This window comes from Mobula hypostoma, chromosome 2 (assembly GCF_963921235.1).
Source record: "Mobula hypostoma chromosome 2, sMobHyp1.1, whole genome shotgun sequence".
In the NCBI taxonomy this organism is placed as follows: domain Eukaryota; kingdom Metazoa; phylum Chordata; class Chondrichthyes; order Myliobatiformes; family Myliobatidae; genus Mobula; species Mobula hypostoma.
This window is the reverse complement of record NC_086098.1, coordinates 214,000,559-214,027,473: the sequence shown is the minus strand read 5'-3', so window position 1 is coordinate 214,027,473 and position 26,915 is coordinate 214,000,559. Positions and strand designations below refer to the sequence as shown.

The window sequence follows — 26,915 nt, the reverse complement described above, 5'->3', positions numbered from 1 at the left end:
TAAAGATGCATGGGTATAGGAGAGAATTTAAACGCAAACAACAGGAAGTCTGCAGATGCTGGAAATTCAAGCAACACACATCAAAGTTGCTGGTGAACGCAGCAGGACAGGCAGCATCTCTAGGAAGAGGTACAGTCGACGTTTCAGGCCGAGATCCTTCATCAGGAGTCCTGACGAAGGGTCTCGGCCTGAAACGTCGACTGTACCTCTTCCTAGAGATGCTGCCTGGCCTGCTGCGTTCACCAGCAACTTTGATGTGTGTTGCTTGGGTAGAGGAGAGGATTTGTTTTATTTCTCAGTGCCAGATAAGTATTGGGAAGCAGTTTTCCACAGACAGATATTCTTTCCCTCAAGCATTGTTTCAGCAAAAGCTACATCTGAAAGCAGAAAATCCAAGGAGATGCTTTCACATTCCCAAAAGAATTATTTGCACGTTGAGTTTAGAGAGAGAGAAAGATTAATGGAATCTACAATATTTTGGGCATACTGAAAAAATATAATCCAAATGCTAATTAGGTTGCTTATAAAATAGAAAATTGCTTTTTAGTCAATAAATAAATTGTAGCCCAGCACCTTTAAGTAACTCAGAACATCTGCAGTCATGATTGTATAATTTTGAACCAGTAGGTGCTGCTGTTGCACCTTGTGTCCTGAAGGGTGCAGCAGCACCATTTTCTCTTCTGTCTTTTTAACGACAATGGAGGGATTTGTAGCATTGGAACATATTGAATGGATAACTATATATTGACATTTTACTGTAATTTTAGAAATCCTACAGAGTTTTTTAGAATGCTAATTCTCATATTTGTGAGCTGATGGCATGTAGATTGACTTTTATTATGTTTAAATGCCAGAAAGCTTTGCTAAAAATGAAGTCTAACCCATAAAAATACTTAGCCTGTCATGTGTTTATACGGCAAGTCGTTGGTTGTGTAAATAATTCTGTTTGGATGCTATGGGGAAATCTTCGAAATAGCGGCACTTCTAATCCACAGGAAATACCAGTAAGTGTAGCTAAAATGTGAAAAGCTGTTAAAATATTTTAAAATTACATGTTTGGAGAACTGTTATAAACACTCTTACGGTACACAAGCGGCAGAGATTTTGAAAATGAAATCTTGTGGTGTTTATATTTTTCACATATAGAATGGAAATAGAAATAGAATCAAAGTGTTAGGGGAAATAGATTACAGAGTTACAGATTTAAAAGGAAATGGGAAGTAATGTGATTGTTTATGTGGTAGTTGGTATGGACCCGATAGACTGCATGGTCTGAATTGATGAATGACACTTATAATAAAGTGGGCCAATTAAAAATCATATTCTATTTTACATCATGTCAATCCTTTTTGCAAAGAAACAAGAGTGTATGAAATAAGTACAATGCAGGAGATGCTAATTCAAACTCCACCTATTATGAGTTAGTATTGCTGACTAATGTCACCCCAAGGTGCTTTAAATGACTAATATTATAAAGAACCTGTGCAGCTAATAAAAGACACATGTATAGTTTCTCCATTTAATTGTTGTAAGTTTTGTGCAAATGAAAACTTCTTGGCTTATTCTGTTAGGGTGTATTCTGGAGTTAGGGTATATAGCAAATATTAATTTCACCAGCAAACAATCTTCAGACCTGAGCGTGAATTGTAGATTGAATTTGAAATCCAGCCTTGAATAATAGTTTTCCTGGAGATGTGGACTAGAGTTGTTTGCCATCCAGACAATGCTGACTACCATTCATTTTGGGTGTCTGGAGTGTGAGTGGGAAGAAGGAAGTGTTTCACAGTTATATATAATTGAAAGGAGGCATTGTAGATACATTGTAACTATAGAATTGCCATGATGTTACCTTTGATGTTCAGCATATAAAATATCATGTAATATTGGGTCGAGCAGGCCTCTTCTTCCAAGACTGTCTCAGTATGATGCCTATTGTTTGTTTTTGTTGAATAAAACACTTCCCATATCGACTAGCTTTGGTGTCTCTCCGGTGACTTTGTTCACACCCCAACAATTCGTATTGGCCCTCAGGAATGAGGTGTACTCTAAGACCTCACAATTGCAAATTAACTTGACTATCTCTTCAACATGCAGCCACATCTAAACATCAATGAGAGAACTCTGTTGAAGAAAACTCAAGACTGCTAAATTACATCTTAGAGCAACTGCAGTTTTCTAATATTATCTGAAATATCCTCCACAATTAAAAGTCTGTATAGATTTATAAACTACAGTATAAACATTGACAGCAGTTTTCAACCAAATCAGTATACTCTTGACCTGAGAGCTCAAAGTATGCTGTAACTGTCAAAGCTGTGGGTGTTATTGTAGTCAATGCCACTTCAAAATGCCAGAGCAATAGCTTACTTCATAGCCTAAAAACTGTAGTGGGTATTTATTCATTACGCTCCAAATTATTTTCCTAAACAAACTTTCACCTACACTTTGGACTTAACTATTTCAGTGGTAGTTGCCATTTAATGTTAAACACTAGCAATTCTGAAGCCATTGTCAAACCATATAGATAGGGATAATGAAGTTGAAAAAAAATCAGTCAACACACACAAAATGCTGGAGGAACTCGGCAGGCCAGGCAGCATCTATGAAAAAAAGTACAGGTGATGTTTCAGGCCAAGACCCTTCAGCAAGACTTGCTGCAGGATCCTGCCAAAGGGTCTCGGCCTGAAACATTGACTCTACTTTTTTCCGTAGATGGTGCTTGGTCTGTTGAGTTCCAGCAACATTTTGTGTGTGTGTTGCCTTGATTTCCAGTATTTGCGCAGATTTCTTTTGTTTGTAAAAAAAATTATTGTTTTTATTTTACATTGTCATAGGATGAGGCAGGCATAGACGCAGTGGCCACTCTGGCTCCAACCAGTAGTGAAATTTCTTGTCCTGTTCATCTTTTCTACAACCAAAAAACACTGCTGAAGATTAAGAACACCAGAAACTGCAAGTTTCCCTCACTAGCGAGCAGAATGTGCTGCACAGTTATGGACTAATGCGGGGAGCATGCTTTCACTTTGCCCTGCAGTCTATTACAGTTACTCGGGGAAGTCGCCATCAGAAATGTGCGCTCGAACTCAGAAGCATGGTAAGTGCGCCAGTATTAAAGTGAGACTTAAAGCAGATCCCTTTAGGCCCATGTTCCTGTCGATTTTACTCGTTAATGTCCAATCTGGATTACCTGTGTCTGCTTCTGAACCAATGGGTGATAAGGGACTGTTGCACACTCATCCTGACAGTAACATGGCTTCAAGACACCATTCCAAACTCAGTCACCCGGATAGAAGACCTAATCTCCTTTTGAGTAGATGGAAGTGCTGCCATTTCCTGCAAGTCCAATGGAGGAGGTCTGGGTGTCTATATCAAATAGAATCGGTGTGCGAACGCCTCGATAGTAATAGCCCACTGCTCACTGCAGAAAGGTTTTTTAATGGTGAAGTGCAGGCCCTTCTACTTACTGAGGGAGTTTACTGCCATTGTGATTATTGCTGTTTACAACTCCCCCTGTGCTAGTGCTGGGAAAGCACTGTGGGAGATCTATGACACTATCTGCAGCCGCAACACCACTCACCCTGCTGGTGTCTTCAATAATGTCATCTTAAAACCAGTCCCTCCAAAGTTCTACCAGCATGTCAACTTTGCAACCAGAGGAGAGAATACATTAGACCTCGTTTATACCAACGGTCATTGAGCCTACAAGGCTGCCCACCACCCTCAGATCATTACTCAGACCATTTTGCTAATCGCCACATGGTTAAACGAGTCAAACCAGTTCTTGGGAAGATCAGGGCCTGGCCAGAAGCTACCACCTCAGCACTGCAGGACTGCCTTGAAAGCACGGACTGTAGCTTATTCATGGACGTGGCTACCTCTGATCATCACGTCAACATTGACTATGCGGGATTGGTGACTGGCTACATGGGGAACTGTACTGAGGACGTTACCATGATTAAACACTACACTGGCAGGGTAAACCAGAAACTATGACTGACTACAGAGGTTCATGCTCTGCTTATGGATCAGGACACTGCCTTCAGAAAGGAGAACAAGACAACTCTAAGGCTGGCAAGAGCCGCACGCTCCCGTGCCATCAGGAAGGCAAAGCATGAATACAGACAAAAAATCCACAAACACCTTTGTGGCAGCAGGGTCACACAGCACATGTGGTGAGGTATACAAACCATTACCAATTACACATCCACCCTACATGTCAACAACAGCAACGTCTCACTTCCCATTAGGCTGAATCTTTTCTATTCATGATTTAACCAACTGAATGATGTGACTTCGATAAAAGCCCCCTCTCTTCCTGAGGAAAGGACACCTGTCTAGCCGCAGCCGAGGTTAGGAGAATCCTAGCCAGGGTAAACTCATGCAAAGCTGCAGGGCTGGACAACGTATATGGTCAGATGCTGAAAGGCTGTGTGGCCCAACTAACAAAGATCTTAAAGGACATTGTTAATATCTCTCTGAAACTCTCCACTCTCCCTGCAGACTTGAAGGCAGGAACTGACATTCCAGTGTCCAAGAGAGCAATGGTAACTGGCCTAGATAACTGCCACCAAGTGGCACCATTCTCAATAATCATGAACTGCTTTGAGTGGCTGGTAATGGATCGTATAAAATCCCATCTTCCAGCTACATTGGACCCTTTCCTGTTCACCTACTGCTCAAACTGAACCGCTGATGATGCCACAGCCTCCTGCCCCACCTAGGAAATGATGCCTCGTACACCAGGACGTTGTTTATCGAGTTCAGCTCAGCATTTAACATGATCATCCCTCAGAGCCTGGCAGGTAAACTATCCTCATTGGGAGTCAACACCTCTCTCCATAACTGGATCTTGGACTTCTTGACAGGAAGACCCCAGTCAGTCCAAGTTGACAGCATCATCTCAAGCACCATCACGCGGAGCACGGGGGCACACTGAGGGTTGTATGCTCAGCCCACTGCTGTTCACGCTGCTAACTCACAACTACACTGCCAGATTCTGCTCAGACCACATCATCACATTCGCTGATGATGTTACAGTGTTTGACCTCATCAGAAACAACGGTAAGTTGGCATACAGAGAGGAGTTTGAGAGTTTTATCAAGTGGTATAATAACAACAACCTGAGTCTTAACGTGGACAAGACAAAAGCGATGATTGTGAACTTCAGGAAGGCAAAGGTCAACCAATCTCCTTTGCACATCAATGGCTCTGTTGTGGAGCGAGCAAAGAACATGAAGTTCCTTGGTGTCTTCATAACAGATGATCTAATCTGGACCCATAACAACTTCTCACTAGTCAAGAAGGCACAGCAGCATCTACACTTTCTAAGGAGATTGAGGCGTGAAAGGTTCCCTGCCCCCATTCTAAAAACTTTGTAAGGAGCACCATTGACAGTGTCCTGTCTGGCTGCATCATTGTGTGATATGGAAGCTGCAAGGCACCAGACTGCGAGACCCAGTAAAGGACAATAGAATTTGCTGAGAGGATCATTGGGGTCTCCCTTCCCTCTATGTGTAAGATTTACTGGGAGTGTTGCAGAAAGGGCACAAAGCATTGTTGAGGATCCCATCACCTATTCCACAGCCTTGGACCCACTACCATCAGGAAGGAGGTACAGAAGCATCAGGATTAGGACTGCCAGACTGGGTAACAGCTTCTTCCCTCAGGCTGTGAGACTGATGAATACCCTGCCACCACCGAGGTCTCGTCACTAGGACAGTGAATTGTTTACTGTTTACCTGTGTTGTATTTTGAATTATATTTTATTAACTTATTGATAGTATATTACTTTGGTTTATGTAGTGTGTAATATATATTGTGTGGGTGCACCGTTGAAGTTAAAATAGGGACCTGTGCAAAAATTGTTTAAACTTTATACTTATACTTTATACTTTATTGTCGCCAAACAATTGATACTAGAGCGTACAATCATCATATTTGATTCTGCTCTTCATGCCCCCTGGAGTACAAATCGATAGTAAATATTAAAAATTTAAGTTATAAATCATAAGTAGAAAATAGAAAAGGGAAAGTAAGGTAGTGCAAAAAAACCGAGAGGCAGGTCCGGATATTTGGAGGGTATGGCCCAGATCCGGGTCAGGATCCATTCAGCAGTCTTATCACAGTTGGAAAGAAGAACTTGAGAAGTATGTGGCTGTGTGAATAAACTTAAAATTACCCATTTATTAGGCTACTGTTCATTGACTGCAGCTTGGCAGTCAGCACAATAGTCCCATCCAAACCTATTATCAAGCTTTAAGACCTGGGTGTCTGTACCTTCCTCTGGAACTGGGTAAGTTAATTTCCTCATCGGCAGGTCTCAATCAGTGAAGAATGGCAACAACATTTCATCGTCAGTGAACATCAACACAGATGCACCTTAAAGTTGTGTGCTTAGCCCTCTGCTCTACTCTCTATACACAATGATTGTGTGGCTAACTACAGTTCCAATGGCATCTTCAAGTTCACCAACAGCACCACTGTTGGATAAATCACAGGTGGCGATGAGTTAGCTTACTGGAGAGAGGTTGAGAGTGCCGCAGAAACAACCTCTTCTCAGCAAAACTAAAAAGCTGATTGTCGACCTCAAGAAGGGGAAGGAAGGTGAACATATACCAGTCTACACTGAAGAATCAACAATGGAGGGAACAGCAGTTCTAAGTTCCTGTGTAATAACATAGTGTGTGTCAAACATATCACCCAATCATACTGGGCATTCTCTCTGCTTCCCTTTCCTATCAGAAGATACAAAATCCTGAAAGCATGTACCACCAGACTCAAGGGCACCTTCAGTCCAACTATCAGAAGACTATTGAATGGTTCTTAATGTGATAAGATTGATTTTTGACCTCACAATCGAACTCGTCATAACCTTGCACCTTACTGTACTGGAAGCACACAGTTTCTGACTCTTACTTGTGCATGAAGTGCAGTAATGAAGTCAAGTATCACTTCCTCACCTTCATCTTTATCCTTTCAAACTATTTCACTGATGATGTTCTATTATCTGTCTAATCAAAACCATAATGACTCTCTATCCAGTCTCTCTTCACCATAAATTACTCCATTACAATATATTATCCACCCACCTCCATTCTCCAATTCCATCAAATCTAAGCCAGTACTCAGTCCTCATTCACAGCCCCTGAAGACCCTGTGATTTCAGTCTCAGAGGCTGAAGTGAGAGCATCCTTCAGGAGGTTGAACCCATGGAAAGCTCTGGCCCAGATAAGGTACCTGGCCGAGTACTAAAGATCTGTGTTGATCATCTGGTCAGAGTGTTCACCAATATCTTTATTCTCTCACTTCAGCAGTCTGAGGTACTCACCTGCTTCAAGTAGCCTCCAATTATTCTAGTGCCTAAGAAGTAGGTGTAACTGGCCTCAACTATGACAAAGTGTTTTTGGAGGTTGGTGATGAAACATATCAACTCCTGCCTGAGAAGCAACTTGGATTCTCTCCAATTTGCTTACCTTCACAATTGGTCTACAACATATGACGTTTCATTGGCTCTTCACTTAACCCTGGAACATCATGGCAGTGGAGATGCATAGATCAGGATGCCCTTCATCAACTATGGTTCGGCATTCAATACCATCAACCCCATAAAACTAATCAATAAGCTTCAAGACCTTGGCCTCGATGCCTCCTTGTGCAATTGGATCCTCAGTATCCTCACTTGTAGACCCCAGACAGTTCAGATTGGCAAAAACATCCCCTCCACAATCTCTATCAGCACAGATACAGCACAAGCCTGAGTGTCTACTCACTTTATACTTATAACTGAGGTTAAGCATAGCTCCAATGCCATACTCAAGTTTGACGATGGCACCACTTTCATTGGGTCGAATCAAAGGTGGTGACGAATCAGGGAGACTAAAAATCAGGATGAATGGTGCCACAACAACAACCTCTTACTCAATATCAGCCACATCAAGGAACTGATTATAGACTTTCAGAGAAGAAAACCAGAGGTCCATGAGCTAGTACTCATTGGGAGATCAGAGGTAGAGAGAGTTAGATTATCTGTCCTGGGTCCAGCACGCAAGTGCCATGATGAAGAAAGCCTCTACTTTCTTAAAAGTTTGTGAAGATTCAGCATGACATCTGAAACTTTGACAAACTTCCATAGATGTGTGTTAAAGAACGTATTGATTGGTGGCATCAAACGTCTGTGCTCTTGAATGGAAAATCTGACACAAAGTAGTGGATATGGCCCTGTCCGTCATGAGTAAAGGCCTTCTCACCTTTGAGCACATCTACATGGAGTGCTATCAAGATCCATTATCAAGGACCCCTCCCCTCCCCCACACAACCCAGGATCAGGAATATCAGGCTCTTGAATCAAAGGGTATAACTTCATTCAACATCACTGAACTGTTCTCACTTTCAAGGACTTTTCATCTCATGTTCTTGTATTTATTGATTTTTTTTCTTTTGTGTTTGCACATTTTGTAGCCTTTTGAACAGTGGTTGTTTGCCTATCCTGCTGGGGGCAGTCTTTCATTGATTCTCCTACATTCCTTGGATTTACTGTGTATGGCCACAAGAAAATTAATCTCAGGGTTGTATATGGTGACATATCTGTATTTTGATAATAAATTTACTTTGAACTTTGAACCTAGATCCTTGGGCAATTTGTCCATGTAAACTGGGCCTCGAACACCCTAAATATAACAAACTGATGAAACTGGCTTCCAATATGTTGGCCAAGCAACAATAACTTCCAGTCACTGGCCTGTGAGCCCAGTTTCCAACCCTCTGAATGAAAGGTAACACCTCCCTACCATTGATTAATCCTGCTCAGCCATAGCATTCCCCCCAAAACTTCCACTGCCCCATCACATCTGTCTCTCCCGCTCAGCAACCCACAGACCAAGTGATTTCCATGATTGCAAAGTCCTTTCAGTGCACAAAATATTCAATCATACACAATGTCTTGGACTTGTTGTGCTTTAGATTTTCTCTGTTATTATTCTGTGATATTAAATTACATTGGTTAGTTGATATTTTGTGATGAAAAATAGTCAACACTTGGCATTCCAGATTTTTAATGGTAAATTTTATCCTGAAAGTAACAATATAGAGAATACAAATAAATTGTTTTCTTTATGATTCTGCAATTAATTTTGTTGCTTATATAACATTACATTTCACTATCTAAAAATGGTTCCGGTATCTTTTAACCAGAAAACAGTAAATATGATGAGAACCAAGGCTCCTTTCACACTTGAATAATTATATCTGAACCCAGAACAAAAGCCAGCATTAAGTTATTTTTCATTCTTAAATCTCTTCTTCAAAACTTATATGTGGTTCAATGAAATGATGTTCAAAATACCATTTTACAGAAACATTCTAAGTATAAATGAAATTGCGAGTCAGCAGTAAATTAATTTTATAACTATTCAGAACTTGCATTTTTCATGGACTCTATAGTCAAATATAGTTGTAGTTGGCAGTCATAAAATTTCATCCATATTGTATGTTGCTATTCCACAAGTAGCAACATTGGTGAATTAGGTTTTAAGTCACATGATGTTAAACAATACTAATACTGTTGTGTTGCAATTACTTCTATTGCAATCATTCTTCTCAGAACAACATATTTTATTTATACCTAAGATTTTATACCAAAATTTTGAGATTCATATTTCTGTTCTGCTGAGAAAATATAATATACTATAGGTCCATCTTTAAAAACCGATTCAATATTAATCCAGTGTGTACTGTCATTTAATCAGATAGAATCTAATTTAATAACTTTGCTCTAAGTGTCAATAGATCATAAAATAGGAATACTTTGAAAGTGCATAGTGAAAACTTGTATAAAGATTCATCTACCATATTTAACAGTGCTGCCTACATGCTAAATTACAACCTCCATGATGCGCAGTAATACACAGACTGCTGTTCTAGTCTCACCCCACCACAAAGAAGCTCACAGCAATAACACTGCTAAAAAACATGGCCCTGTAATACTAACATAAATTCTGGTTGCTTTGACAAGTACGTAATTTTGTGCAGTGGTGCTCTTCGCATCTCGAGAGTTATGAGGCAATTTCATTCCCATCTGACATATTTACAAAGAAACATTAGACTGAAGGAATTAGTAAACCGAGAAATCTTTATAGATTTTTAGTCCCTGGCTGTCTCACTCACATCTGTTGGCTCTTCCCAGAGGAAATGCTTGAGTGACCACTGTAGAGATTGTCGCTAAACACTAAGCAGTCAGGAGCAAACAGAGGAGATGCTTTAAGTCGGCTAACAGGATTAGGCACAAAGTTTCCAAAATTCTGAATTATATAAAAAGTAATACTGCATATGTCATGAAAATAATTTTAACCTGTTAGTGTCAGCCAGATTTTGTCATTGCATTTCTGTAAAAAGCACATATTATTCCAATTACCGAAGTGTTATTTCCGCCAGAGTTTAATGATGCTTGCTTATAAGCATAGCTTCAGGCATCCCCACAATACATTCTCACAATAGGTCATTTAAACTGATCTGTTCTAGTGTAAATACCAAAAGGGCGTCCTGAGAAATTGTCATTAAATGGGCAACAGCTTATGCCATGGCTGATCCTCATTCTCTCCCTCTAAGCAACACCGGTTGCAGATTCAGCTTGCCCTGGCATCAGCAAAAATGACAGTTTCATTGCAGATTGTCTTAGCAGGAACGATCTATCAACCAAACATCAGTCACACTGCAGTAAACACCTGCTAAACTCTACCAGTTGCTTTTCCTAATGCAATCACAATGCCCACCAGACTGTAACTTACAAAATATATAACAGAACTGAACACAGTATTTGCACTGATAGCTCCTAACAGCCCACATTTCAACCTTACTCACAGCTCACTAGCCGCAGATTTCTGTGCTAACAGCTTGCCACAGAGAGGTTCTTCATCCAGGAAGAAAATCTGGTCAGAGACCCCGCTACTACAAGCACCAACATGACATCATAATCTAACAGTAACAAGTCAGTCAGCTTAATATGATTACCAAAAGAAGCAGACAGCCCAATAGATAAAATTGTCTAGGCACTGGCTATTTAGGTAGAAGACATGAAGTCAAATCTCAGTGTTGTATTTATATCCAGACTTTATTTAAAGTTTTCTTTGACTAGTTGAACTAGGTCATCTGTGACAGGAAGGATACAATTACAAGGATTTGCCAGAGCAGTGTACTTCCAGGTTTAGAGAGCACTATAGCTGACATCCATGTGGCCTTGAAGAACAGGATAATTTTTCCTTCCTTGACACTGGTGTATACAATAGGCATGGAACTCCAAGTTGTGAAAGTGGTGATATGGAAAGATGGAAGCTATCAATAACAATATAGCACTTGGTCTGTTTTCAAAATAAATAGAGCTTACTTTGGCATTTGTTTGCATCATATTTAAAGTGATCAAATTTTAAAACAATCTAATTTCAATTATACAAGTGCTGCTGTTTTCTTCTGCACTGGCTTGAGAAGTTTTGTTACTGGACTTAACTGCAGTTTTCTGGAAGAGATTGAAGTATAATGAACGCTGTTAGCATTTATATTTTTGCCTGAGCCTTTTTATCACATCAATAAAGTTGTAACACCACATAAATCAGACATTATCTTTTGACTTCTCAGCATGACAGCTGTTACAAGAACATTAAACATCTGCACTATATTTTAAACAGACTGGGGGCTAGAATGTCAAATACACCCTCAAAAAATTGAAGCAAAGCATTTTTGAAAGAAAACTGAAAATACCTTTGAAATTCATTGCAGATTGTTACAATGTCTTATTTTTAAATGAGAAGGAAATATGGTCTTTCCAAAGTAAAGCACCCTCAAAGCTGTTTGTCACCGCTTAATGTGAGTCATCCTATCGCTGGCATAATGATGGAAAAGCGGCGTGCACTGCAAGAGTCATTTTACACATTAAAACATGTAGTGGTCAGGTCTCCATGTTCAACTGCTTCTAAAACAATGGATATACCCAGAGAGGTACAGCAGTTACTTTCTCCTGAAGATTAAAGAATGATGTGATTGAAAAGTAACTTGATATTCAATAATCCTGGTATCGTCATTCTATTTTTGATATCCTGTACTAGCAATGAGGCTTAAGCAAGGTTCAACTACTTGCAGCTATGCATCTTAAACAGATAAAAACACCAGCCAAATTCAAATCATATGAGAGTTGACAAGCCATTTATCTTCATTGGCCTGTTTTCACATAGATGTGGTTGTGCAATTCTGTTAGAAGGAGACATTACACACAGTTAATATGCTTGTGGAATAATTGGCTGCACTCACAACGGCATCTTCAGATATGGTACAGTGACATAAGGATTTTTGGCTACAAAATCATCACTTAAAGCTGGAAATCAGGCTGAAAGCATAACTGGACAATTGTTGTCTACCACAAGAGTGGAATCAGATAGAGAAGAGGATCAATATGCTCTTGGAATAATAGGAAACTCGCAGAGTTTGTTCTGCACCTGAACTGATCCCAGTTCATGATAAATTTATTTGGATTTATCTTCTTTTTCTAAATTTATCACTGAAGACCGATGAAGACAAACACTTCTCTGTAAATTATGTTTAAATGCCTTGCAACCCGTTGCTATCTAGTATTTTAAAAGATAATTGGATAAGTGGTGATAGCAATGATTCCAAATTCAAGAATAAAGTTGATCAAAACATTTTTGCTTTTTAAAATGATATTGATACTTGGTAAAAAGCATCCAGTAAAGCATTTTATCTGGTATCTAAAAGCAAAACTGTGCACTGACACAGTCTGCAGTGTGATGGCTAAATCAGACAGTTATTTGCTGATCAAGCTTCCCATTACAAGCTATGTATCCCACAGCATTTTTATTTTTGTAAAAGTAGAAAGACAGCCTGTGTTTTTGTCACCACAGCGTGCTCAGCATCTGCTGTACTATGAACATTCCCAGCTAGTGAATGTAGAAGTATATTATCTGAACTTTGCATAATAGTTGTTCTTAAATTTTAAAGTGAGAACTAAACTAGAATTAGGCTTTAACAATCAACGATGAATTCTGGGTATCAATATTCTTCCATGATTCTGAATAAGATTTTAAGCAATTAAGACTAGGGTAGGTGATCTAATTGCATGACCTTAGTGAAGCTTATTAATAAAACAAAGCAGAAAATGCAGATCATTAACATGAGAATGTGATGGACGATTTAACAAAAGATCTTACGTTGTTATTAAAAGGTTGGTTTTCCCTTTAGGATAAACATAATGAGTAGCAGGATAGTCAAAAGAGACAAAGAATTTTAACCTGAAAAAACCTTTATCTCCAACCCTGGTTGATGGAATGAAAATACACTTCTTCCACATTTCACAAGATGAAATGTCTTAGCTCAGCTCAGCTCAGTGCAGGAATGAATGCACAACACCAGGCAACCACTGAAAAAAGTTTGAAACTTTAGCTCTAACAACAATTTCTGGACTTAAAGGTTCAGATTTTAATCTAGAGACAGAAGTGCTGGGCCATTTATTCAGCATTTGACCCAAGCTATACTTGTTCCATGAATACTTAATACTTAATTGTTGAAAGTGAAAATGAATCACACCAATAAAATTGTATTAACTTAAAGAAAGGGATCAAACACAGGTTTTTATCTTTCTATTGGTAAGAGGCCAAATATATGAGGCTCAAGTTTATTACAAAGTAAACCCTCTGAGAGCTCATTTTTACTAATATGAATCTACAGATTTTGTTATTTTTATTTGTGTTCTGACATTCAAAAGTACCACAAAGTTTAAATTCCAGCATAAAATATTATAATTTGCAAAGTAAGGTGATAATTTTCACAGATGATGAAGAGTATCTTGAATATACTGAAAAAAATATATTTTCTCACACTGTAAATTATAACTATGTTTAGGTCACATTTTGTTTTAATTTCATTTCATTTCATTGATAGATCACTATTTTTTTTAGTAAGTCCATTGCATATTTTACAGAAGTGACAGTAGATGTACTGGTTACAATTTCATACCTTTGAGGGTCTTGTCAAAGTGAACTTTATAAGGTGAGTACACCGTGCTTTTCATGTCCTTTAATTGTAGAGCAAGCCTATGAAATTCAAAGAAGCATGATCATTCCCTCTTTATGGGCTAATAACCACAGTCTGTAATTTTACAATCTACAATATAAATTCATAAGAGATACTGCTCAGTGCGATTAATTTATGACAAAGCTAAACGCTTAGTGCTGATGGAAGTGAAATCCTGTTTCATGGATAATTTGATAGTCACAAGATTATATTCTCTTAATAAGAGTATTCATATTGCTGTGATTTACCTAATTAGTTTATGCATTCAAGAAGCATTCAGATTTCTTTTATTATAAGAATGTTGTTATGGTGGTTTGTAATATTTTGTGGATATTTGTTTTCAGCAAAGCAAGGGAAAAGTATGTTCAAAAATAAAAATATTTTTCAAAATTGCCAACTAATGTATGCATCAGAGGCACCAAATCAGGGAAAGCCTGGTTGGTGTATAGATTGAAGCACAATCCATCTGCGCCAATGACATCCCTAAACATTGACCTTAGAAAAGTGCCTTGGACAGCAGTTGTATGACATTTCATTTCCCACGCGACATCGTAAGGTGCAATTTCAGAATAAAATTAGCAACATAGTGAAATATGGTATTGAAATATCAACAATGTAAGCCTCGATTTGGATTAAACTGTTGAAATGAATTTAGGAACTTCATACCATATAGATAGAGAATTTTGTCTTAACTCTATGGATGGATGAAATAGAGACTTGAAGAATTGCAAGGATAATATTCCATCTCCAGAAAGCACCTTTTCCTGTCTTATCTTCCCCTGAAATGTATCATTTATTTTGTGTTGAATCTGATCAGTTTTCATAAAACCTATTAGTGTTGTTTGTAATAATAAATCATCTACAACATGGCATTCTTAAAATCATAAAAATAATATAAAGTTGATCCACCTTATTTCATGAAAGTTATCTACATGCTGCCATATTATTTGGGAACAATTATTTACTCAGTGGCTATTGGCATAGATGGTCAGGTTGATAATGTGATGATCCCTTGATTCTTGTACTTGACCGCATCATAGAAAGAGGAAAATGCTAGATTTGAAACACAATGATCATGAAATAAAGAAACAGCAAAGAAAATTGAAGTCAGTAATAGATCCTCAATCAGAGCAATAATAAGCAAGAATGCTACGCACTTAGGTTGAAAAAAAACTCTTTTGATTTGATTAAAAATATTAGTGGATTTTCTAATTCTTGTTCTGATACATCTGGATTTGTTTACAACTTAAAATAGAAAACACTTTCTGCCAATCTTTTCTTTATGTAGCAGTCAATACGTCAATAGAATACACTGTGCTTCTGTCATAATGCAAATTTGAATTTGTATGGCACATGACAACTAAATTAACAACTTATTTTTTTGCATCAAGGTTTCAATATAAGTTTTGCACGAGCAACTATATTCTTTTGTTGGCATGTGCGTCAGTTAGTTCACAAAAGTACTAAGGAGAATATTTAAATATCTGTTGTATGATGGAGTCACCAGAGCCTGAAAGAATACAAAACAATGAAGTTACACAACATTCACAACACAGTCAGATAATGCTAACACTCGTACTTGCCTAAAATGAGATTAATTTGCCTAAGATCATAAATATGGTGCTAACCAATTAACAAGTGAAAATTTCTATTGCATAAAATGTAGAAGAATACGAGTAGATACTCTCCTGCTGAGAATGCACTCATTTAGACATATTTCACTCCCTAGCTTCAGCTGAAATTTTAAGAATGCAGCATGCTATTGTATGGCATTCAATTTATTTTCTATTCTTCTCTATGTATTATCTCAAGCTGCGTGTGCCTGAGGAAAACTATTTTGTTCCCACCCCTATTTGTATTACCTCGATGCACTGTTATAACAAATTGATCTGTCTGAATGGTATGCAAGACAAGTTTTTCACTGTACCTTGGTACATGTGATAATAATAAACCAATTTACCAATTTACTTTGTTCACAAAAAAAACATTGTTGTTACCTCTGATACTGAATTACAGTTATCAGAAAACTGTGAAATTGGGATATATTTGCTTTAAGGAAGCGTTTATTCTTTTTAAGAGGTGGTGAAGTCCAACCTCCACAAACACTCACACAAACATGGCCACTTGCTGGACAAGCTGCAGCCATACTGACCTATAGCAATTGGGTCTTTAATTACTTTATTGTTTATTTCTGATACATTTCTGCTGATTGATGCCATAATTGCAGAGTATGTGGTGCAAAAGTAAATGTAAAATGAGTAGCAAATGCTGAAAATGTTAGTTCAGGAAATATAGTCTAAAGTACACAGATAGAATAGGATCTTTTTGTTCAGTTGATGACAGTAGAGAAAATTTCATTGTTTCTATATGAGTAATTACTCGCACTCAAAGGTAGACTCATTCCCATTCCTATCAGGATACTGCCTTACTGAAAGAATGAACCAGACACAAACATTCTTGGAAAAATTGCAAATAGGGAAGGGGAATATGGTTTTCTAGAGTAGGTCAAATCCAAGCAAGTGATGAAGTAGCAATTAACCTCCATGAAACTCAATGAAGAATTGTGTCTGAGACACCTGTATTACAGCTTTGGCATCTCTATTGAAACCTGCTGTTTGCTGCAGTCACAACTAGGCAGGGATGCATTGCTGTTATCTGTCCTTCTGCCTTTTAGGTGTTGGCATTTTTCAGGCTGGAATGGAATGGAATTTGCTTCATTCCCCCCATTTCATAATGATGGTAGTGATGGTTACCATGGACACACTTTTGGAGGAGAACTGGCTATGTTTTGTGCTGTCTCACCAAGAGCAGAAGGTGGAGAAATCATGCCACCTTATGAGGATTACATATTTATATACAATATCATAGACTGCACATTTGCAGATTGCATACACAACAGGAAATCTGCTTCTCTAGCATGAAACGATCATTCCGTAGCCCAGGGCTGGGCCTTCTATATCTGAATGACAGCAACCAATCAAGTTCATGTTTACTTCAACACATGTAAATACTCTGGGTATAAATGCCATAAAAACTTGGTTTTTTGTAACACCAGTATGGTGCATTATGAATATGCCAATCATAAACTACATAAACTTAAATTAACATAAATTATATTTAGCTTACATGACACAATGAACTAAAATAACATAATGACCTTCCTGCAAGACATCAGAATTGTTGTCCTCCTTCAAACATCTGTTCCCAGGATGCAGCTTTCCTTTCCAGGTCATCAGAGTTGTTCTCCTTCTTCAAAGAACGGGGTTTCCTTTCCTGCACCATCATTAATACTGCCCTCACTTCCATCTCCTCCATTTCCTGAACGTCTGTGCTCTCACCATCTTACCACTGCCTTAACAGTGATAGAGTTTCTCTTGTCCTTACCTACCACCCCATGAGCCTCCAAATCCAACATATCATTTTCTGCAATTTCCACCATTCCAAAGGGATCTGCCATCGAGTATATCTCCCTCTGTGATTCCCTTATCCATTTATCCCTATCCACTAACCTCCCTCCTGGCACCAAAGTGCTACACCTGTCCATTCACCTCTGCCCTCACCTTCATATAGGGCCCCGAACAGACTTTCCAGTTGAGGCAACACTTCACCCATGAATCTGCTAGAGTTGTCTGTTGTGTCCGATGCTCCTAATGCGGCCTCCTCTACATTGGTGAGACCCACCATAAATTAGGGTACTGCTATGTCAAGCACATACGCTCCACCTATTAAAAGCAGAACTTCCCAGTGGCCAGACATTTTAAGTCTCATTCAAATTCTTGTTCCAATGTGTCAGTCCATGGCCTCCTCTTATCATGGTGGGAGATTTAAATTTACCAAATATTGGTTGGCATCTCCCTAGAGTGAGGGGTTTAGATGGGGTGGAGTTTGTTAGGTGTGTTCAGGAAGGTTTTCTGACGTAGTATATAGATAAGTCTACAAAAGCAGAGACTGTACTTGATCTGGTATTGGGAAATGAACGTGGTCAGGTCTCAGAGCTCTCAATTGGAGAGCAATTTGGAGATAGAGATCACAATTCTATCACAATCCTTAACCATAGCATTGAAGAGGAATAGGAACAGACAAGTTAGGAAAGTGCTTAATTGACTAAAGGGAAATATGAAGCTATCAGGCAGGAACTTGGAAGCATAAATTGGGAATAATTGTTCTCAGGGAAATGTACAGCAGAAATGAAGCAGATGTTCAGGGGATAATTGTATGGTGTTCTGCATAGGTATGTTCCAATGAGACAGGGAAAGGATGGTAGGGTACAGGAACCATGGTGTACAAAGGCTGTTGAAAATCTAGTCAAGAAGAAAAGAAAAGCTTATGCAAGGTTCAAAAAACTAGGTAATGATAGAGATCTAGAAAACTAGTCTAGCAAGAAGAAGCATAAAAATGAAATTAGGAGAGCCAGAAGGGGCCATGAGAAGGCCTTGGTGAGCAGGATTAAGGAAAACCTCAAGGCATTCTACAAGTATGTGAAGAGCAAGAGGATAAGACGTGAGAGAATCGGAGCAATCACATGTCTCAGTGAAAAAATGTGAATGGAGGTAGCTGAGGTACTTAATGAATACTTTGCTTCAGTATTCACTACAGTAAAGGACCTTGGTGATTGTAGGGATGACTTACAGCAGACTGAAAAACCTGAGCATATAGACATTAAGAAAGAGGACGTGCTGGAGATTTGGAAAGCATCAAGTTGGATAAGTCACTGGGACCAGACGAGATACACCCCAGGCTACTGTGGGAGGCAAGGGAGGAGATTGCTGAGCCTCTGGCAATGATCTTTGCATCATCAATGAGGACGGGAGAGGCTCCGGAAGATTGGAGGGTTGCAGATGTTGTTCCCTTATTCAAGAAAGGGAGTAGAGATAGCCCAGGAAATTATAGACCAGTGAGTCTTACCTCAGTGGTTGGTAAGTTGATGGAGAAGATCCTGAGAAGCAGGATTTACGAATATTTGGAGAGGCATAATATGATTATGAATACTCAGCATGGCTTTGTCAAAGACAATGTTGTGCCTTACGAGCCTGATTGAATTTTTTGAGGATGTGTCTGAACAACTTGATGAAAGTAGAGCAGTAAATGTAGTGTATATGGATTTCAGCAAGGCATTTGATAAGGTACCCCATGCAAGGTTTATTGAGAAAGTAAGAAGGCATGGGGTCCAAGGGAACCTTGCTTGGTGGATCTGGAATTCGTTTGCCCACAGAAGGCAAAGAGTGGTTATAGATGGGTCATATTCTGCATGGAGTTTGGTGACCAGTGGTGTGCCTCAGAGATCTGTTCTGGGACCCCTTCTCTTCGTGATTTTTATAAGTGACCTGGATGAGGAAGTGGAGGGATGGGTTAGTAAATTTGCTGATGACACAAAGGTTGGGGGTGTTGTGGATAATGTGGAGGGCTGTCAGAGGTTACAGCAGGACATCGATAAGATGCAAAACTGGGCTGAGAAGTAGCAGATGGAGTTCAACCCAGATAAGTGTGAGGTAGATCAGTTTGGTAGGTCAAATATGATGGCAGAATATAGTATTAATGGTAAGACTCTTGACAGTGTGGAGATCAGAGGGAGCTTGGGGTCCATGTCCATACGACACTCAAAGCCTCTGCGCAGGTTGACTGTGTGGTTAAGAAGGCATTCAGTGCATTGGCCTTCATCAACCTTGGGATTGAGTTCAAAGCTGAGAGGTAATGTTACAGCTATATAGGACCCTGGTTAGTCCCCACTTGGAGTACTGGGCTCAATTCTCGTCACCTCACTACAGGAAAAATATGGAAACTATAGAAAGGGTGCAGAGGAGATTTACAAGGATGTTGCCTGGATTGTGGAGCATGCCTTACGAGAATAGGTTAAGTGAAGTTGGCCTTTTCTTCTTGGAGCGACAGAGGTTGAGAGGTGACTTGATAGAGGTGTATAAGATGATGAGAGGCATTGATCATGTGGATAGTCAGAGGCATTTTCCTAGGGCTGAAATGGCTAACACGAGAGAGCACAGTTTTAAGGTGCTTGGAAGTAGATACAGAGGAGATGTCAGGGGTAAGATTTTACACAGAGAGTGGTGAGTGTGTGAAATGGGCTGCCGGCGACTGGGTTGGAGGCGGATACAATAGGGTCTTTTAAGAGACTCCTGGATAGGTACATGGAGCTTAGTAAAATAGAGGGCTAAGGGGAACCCTAGGTAATTTCTAAAGTAAGTATATGTTTGGCACAGCATTGTGGGCCGAAGGTCCTGTATTGTGCTGTAGGTTTTCTAATGTTTCTATGTTTCTAATGAGGCCATCCTCAGGATGGAGAAGAAACACTTTATATTTCATTTGGGTAGCCTCCAATCTGATGGAATAAAATCAATTTCTTCTTCTAGTAAAAAAGATTGTCCTCCCCCCCTTTCTCTATTCCTCACTTTGTCCTCTTACCTCTTCTTACCAGTTTACCACCTTTCTCTGTTCCCGCTCCTTCATCCTTTTCTCCTATGGTCTGCTCTCCTCTCCAGCCCTTTACCTTTCCTACCCAGCTCGCTTCATCTTCCAACCATTCTCCTTTCCTTCCCCTCTATCTTTTTATTCTGGCATTACCTCACCCCCCACCCCCCCCCCAACTTCCTTTCCAGTCCTGAAGAACTGTCTCAGACCGAAACATTGTCTGTTTATTCACTTCCACAGATGCTGTCTGACCTGTTGAGTTCCTTCAGCATTTTTTGTGTGTGTTGCATAATGACCTCAGTGCACACTGAGGGAATTATAGTCCAAGATAGAAGTAGAGTCATTCAAGCTTACTTCAATGACCCAGTGGCAATTGGAAAGAAGCTGTTATTGAATCTGTAGACATGCATCTTCAGTACTTCTGCTCTTGTACATCCTGCCTAATGGCAGCAATGGCTTGCATGATGAAGGTCCTTAATAATGGATGGCTCTTGGGGCTCTACTCCTCGCATCCATCAGTGCAACCATTAGCTCCCACTGGATTTGAAGAATGTGTCTGGAGGATCTCCTCCCCTTCCATTACTACCTATTTAGGCCCAATGTTATTGATTTTTTACTTCTTCCATTAATACTCCGGCATAACGCTGGAAAATCTTGGAGTTAATGCACCATTATTTTCAAATTCAAATGATGAGTGCAATTCCCTTTGACATTGGTTCCTCCTATAATAGTACTTGATTTTAACCACAGATATTAGCCATTCAGGCTCTCAGCCACGATGTGCAGAGATTCTGTGGAACGGGTAATGCTGGCTGCATGCAATGGTCATTTGAAGTGGAGAAGAAAGCCCCAATGTAGAGAGCTGACAGTATTGGGAAAAATGGATGGCATGTTGATTGTGCATTCTCTGTTGCATTGAATATAAAAACCTGAAATCACAATATAAGTCATTAATACAGCAATAGTTGAATGAGCAACATGATATGAAGATCACCTATTCTATTGGGAAGTATTAAATACATTGTTTAACATTTTCAGTTTTGTGAGATCATTAGTAGATACTTGGTGGGCTCACAAGTTTCACTTAGACAAAGTGCCCAGCTCTGCTGAAGTAAAATAAGCAGGAAGTTGGATATTTAACATAAATTAACATAGCACTCATCTGCAACGCTTAACTTATATTGCAGTTGGTTACATGTTTATGTACCACAAACAAAAACTATGTTTCTAAACAAATAAACTGATGAAAAATATGGTTTGTTTTTTATATAGGAAATCTGATTTCATAAACAGCCAAAGTCCTCAAAGATAATTTCACAATTCAGTCTTGGAGGGCTTTTTAGTTTATTATTGTAAGAGTTTGCAGCAAAGTAAAAGGAGGTCAGTTTGAAGTCCATTTGCATTTTTGTTGTGATTTACAATTTCCACTTTGTTAATTTAAAATTTTAGAACAGTATAATTTTTTAAAGTAATGAAGGTACCATTTATAAGGCTGCAGTGGAAGCTTCAAACAGCTGCAGTGATGCAATTACAAGAATATATTGCAAAGCTGAATAAGAGAAAATGAGTAAAATGCAAGGGAAACATCAAAGGAACTGTTTTAATTCAAAAGAGATTGCACAACGTAAATCAAAATTCTGTTCTCAACTTCTGATGTTGCTTTGGAATGAGAACAAAAGCTAAGTGGAGAACTGTAGTAGACATTGTGTTTTTTGCTTCATGAAGATAGAAACTTGATTTGTTCATCCAAATTTCCCAGTATGTATTACACTATTTAAGAAATACGGTCATATAATCATTTATCTCCACTTTTCTTTTTTTCAACACAGCTTCTATATATTGATTCTGTATATTATTCAATCCATAAATTGCTCAGGTAAGTGGCTTGAACTATTTGTCAATGATAAGACAGTGGAGCACATTCTCACATTGTCCATTGACTTGTAAAGTATAAGTGGAGATCAAATGCTACTATCAAGCTGCTAACTGATACAAGATGATTGGACTGATAAATGTCAAACATAAAGGGAGCTTTTAGATCACAGGAAACGGACTGCATAAGGAAGATGACTTCTAGACAAAAGCAAAAGATAGAAGGATCTGGTTAGTAATGAGGCATGGCGTATCATACAGTGAATCTGACATAAGTTCAATTGTAACATTTTAGAAGTAAGATGAAAATATGGTGGCTCTGAAAAAGCAAAGAAGGCTAGATACAGTAGTATACAGTAGTACTTAAACTCCGTGTGTGTGAGTATATGTATGTTTGTGTGTGTGTGTGTGTGTGTGTGTATACGTGTTTAGTGTTTATTATTGTCACGTGTACCAAAACTAAATTGAAAATCTTTTTATTTGCATGCCATTCAGACAAATCATTGCATACATATGGGCATTGAGAGAGTTTAAAAGTGGAAAAATCCTAAATGCATAGTAGAAAGTTACAGCTACAGAGGAAGTGCAGTACAGATAGACAAAGTAGCAAGGGCCATGACAAGGCAGAATGAGAGAACAAGAGTTCATCAGTAGGATAGAAGCTATCCTTGAGCCTGATGGCATACGTTCTCAAGCTATTGTGTCTTCTGCCTGATGAGAGAAGAGAGAATAGTCAATATGGGAGAGGGGCTATTGACTGTGCCAGCTGCTTTCCTGAGGGAGCAATAAATTTATTGTGTGTGTGTGTGTGTGTGTGTGTAAAAAAAGGGCTGGGAAGAAGCCATACAGTACTTACAATTTAATGATAGCTGGCCAATAACAATCCAAGAAAAAATGAAGATCCCATGAGAAGAAGCAAGAGATGACTTATTCAATTACTAATGAAGAAATCTGTAAGCCTGCAGCTGCATCTAATCTTGTTGCTAAGTGAGTTTATGAAGAAGGTCGTCAGGTGCAAGATTATGAAAGTACTTGAAAATGAGAAGTTCTGCGCATTTGTAACCAACCAAATGACACATTGTATTCTCAATCATACTTAATACCTAATTGTAATGTCATTTTTATAACCAACTTGATATGTTTGCTGCAACAGACTGCTTTTGAAACAGCCAAAGATCTCTTGAAGACAATTGGTTGCAGATCAGGCACAAAACTGAGGTACTTTATCACGTAAATCAGTTCAGACCTGTTAACAAATGTCCCCAGTGGTCATGTGATCTATACTCCAAACAGGAAACAGAACCTTCTGTATCATGAATATTAAATGAGTCAAATCATTGGCACTTGTAATTCCTAGATCACCCATTGGGGGGGTCGGGAAATTAGGTTACTAGGGAAGGGATACTTGAGGAGGAAACTAAATGGGCAACTAGCATTGTGGGAGCTAGAGGAGCATTTCTACTCTTCCAATGACCATAGGAATCCTTAAAAGCCTGGTAGACCTGCACTGAGTATTAGTGAGGTGGTTGAAAGAAATGAAAATGCCTACCACTGCCCTATGAATTCACATCTCCAACAAACACACTTCCATTTTATGTGACAACAAGGAAAGACCAGAAAAATAAAAAGCAGTCAAATTTTTGTGTACAGAAAACTAATCCACTAAAATTACCCCCATCACCCTAACCTTAACCCAGCCCACCTTATATTCCACCTACTTTGGAAATAAAATGGTCTCTTAAGGGTACTGCTAAATATCGATAAGGGAATTATCCCTCCAACCGAAAAGTACCATAGAGAATTCATTCCACTTTCTGCTTATAGAGTCTATTGGAAATGTGAAACCACTCCTGGCCATCTCTCCCACCAGTCTTTCAAGCCTTGAGTTCCAGACTCTACTGTCCTTTCTATTCAACTTTGTTCCATTCCTGCTACCTGAAATCAACACATCAAGCATCTGGTATTCAGTTAAATATTTCTTACTGTTAATGCCTCGGGATGCTGTGCTTCAACTTGCAGGTTATTCTCATATATTTGAAGTTGGCTGGGTGCTTCAGTTCATTTACATCAGAGGAATATTATGGCCTGACCCACACGTTTTCATCACATCCTTGAAGCTTTGCATCCAGGCAACAAATAAAAATCTTCATCACCTCTTAACTTTGCACCATCCAGGGACACAAACAATCTTTCCGGGTGAAGCAGTGATACACTTTTACTTCTTCCCTTCTTGTGTACTGCATTTGCTGTTCACAATATGGTCTCTTCTATACAGGAGAAATCAGATGCAAGTTGGTTGATTGCTTTGTGAAGCAAACATGTTCAATTTGCGAAAGCTGAGCTTCCTAGGTGCCTGGCACTTAAATTCTCCATTTGACTCCCACTGTAAACTCCCTATCTGTGACCTCCCACACTATTGTAATGAGGCCCAACACAAGGCTGAGGAAGAGCATTTTGTTTTCCATTTGGTATGCAGCAGCCTTCTGAACTCATGGTGGAATTCCACACATTCAGGTGACTTCATTTGTTGATCTGAACCAGTCATCCACCTACGTTATTAGCTCAGTTTATACTTTCCCCTTTAAATTTTTCTCTGGGTGTGGAGGACAGCAGAGCCCAATCTGTGGGCTAGTCTTCGTTACCTGCATTTTACGCAGTTTTTTTTTTGTCCTTTGTTCTGTGTTCTCACTTTATTTTTAATTCCTCCCATTCTCTCATTGAGCAGATTGCCATAAGACCATAAGATGTAGGAGCATAATTAGGCCATTTGACCCATCAAGTCTGTTCCAACATTTCATCATAGCTGGTCAAATTTTCCTCTCAACCCTAATCTCCTGCCTTCATCCTGTACCCCTTCATGCCCTGACCAGTCAAGAATTTATCAGCCCCTGCCTTACATACACATACAGACTTGATATGTGGCAATGAATTCCATAGATTCACTACTCTCTGGTTACAGAAATCCATCCTCATCTCTGTTCTAAAAGGATACCTCCCTATTCTGAGGCTGTGTCTTCTGGTCTTAGACTCTCCCACCATAGGGGGCATCCTCTCAACATCCACTCAATCCACTCAATCAAGGACTTTCACTATTAGATAGGTTTCAATGAGATCACCACTCATTCTTCTGAATTCCAGTGAATACGCATCCAGAGCCATTAAACGCTCTTCCTATGACAAGACATTCAAACCTGGAATCATTTTAGTGAACCTTCTTTGAACCCTCTCCAGTTTCAGCACATCCTTTCAAAGATAAGGGGCCCAAAACTGCTCACAGTACTCCACTAGTTCTTTATAAAGCCTCAAAATTACATCCTTGCTTTTATATTCTAGTCCTCTTGAATGCTAACATCATATTTAACCTCCTCACCACAGACTCAACCTGCAAATTAATCTTCAGGGAATCCTGCACAAGCACACCTTGTTTATGGCTTAATATCTGTGGTCAGCCTGATGTTATCCTCTCAAAGCCATACCCCTCTGTAGGAGCAAACTGAAAGGGCATGTGAAGTTGGTGTTCAAAATAATGGGTGATTTATTAATATAAGTGTGCGCCATGAGACCAGTCAAAGCTGAGATATCTGAGGATGAATTTGGTAGTTTTCTTAAATACTCAGCTGACAAGCTGGATGCTTGTCCTTCTAAATGAATGTCCCTCTAATGTCAATGCTTCATCTGCCTTCATAGTTCATGCACTAAAATGGCAGTTATTAAAACAATCAGCTGTACAACAACGATAATATGAGAGATAAAGTCAAATCTAGGCATGGATTTGTACATTCAAATCCCAATTCCAAGTACCATTCCAAAAGGAGAGATATTTTGGCTCTATTCTCATGATTTATCCCTTATGACAGTGCATCCCATTGCTCAATGACTCCTCATCCTCACAGATGATCTTTTCAACCAACAGTAATGTGAGGAATGGCTGGTAGGTTTGTGGCTATATACTTTTGTCATTGCCATAAGTCATAAGTCATTGCCAGCATCCCTTTTGCAGTTGGCTTATGTACACTCTGCCCCACAATCATTAATTTGGTTGAGGGGTCACTATTGCCACATTATAGCCAGTCAAATGACATTGCAACAGCCTCTTGTAATATGCCTTTCCTGATGTTGTGACATAGTAGATGTTGTTCACCAAAATATACCTCAGGAAGATTTTGTTATTAACAGGTAAAGTGAACAAGAAACAGTTATCATATGTAGCAAAACCATGATCAGCTAGGCCTCTTCGTACAATTTCCTCTGGGTGTTCCCAATGATTCCCCCCTTCAGTGACATTGCATCAAGTTGAGAAATAACAGGTGGGATAGACAAAAGAAAGTCAGTGGATGTTGTTTATTTGGATTTTTAGAATGCCTTTGACAAGTTGCTGCACATAGGCATCCGTTAGTCTCGTGAGACCATGGATTTGTGCCTTGGAAGGCTTCCAGGGCGCAGGCCTGGGCAAGGTTGTATGGAAGACCGGCAGTTGCCCATGCAGCAAGTCTCCCTTCTCCACGCCACTGATGTTGTCCAAGGGAAGGGCACTAGGGCTGATATAGCTTGGC

At 39.2% G+C, this 26,915-nt stretch overlaps 1 long non-coding RNA gene across 1 annotated transcript in view; it reads left to right on the top strand.

The window, feature by feature from the left end:
- Positions 1-938: 938 nt before the first annotated feature.
- LOC134336759 (uncharacterized) overlaps positions 939-26,915 on the top strand; it is a 69,754-nt gene continuing 43,777 nt past the window's right edge. Inside the window, exon 1 of the long non-coding RNA XR_010015878.1 lies at positions 939-1,004. This is a non-coding gene — a long non-coding RNA (uncharacterized LOC134336759). The remainder of the gene's footprint in view (positions 1,005-26,915) is intronic.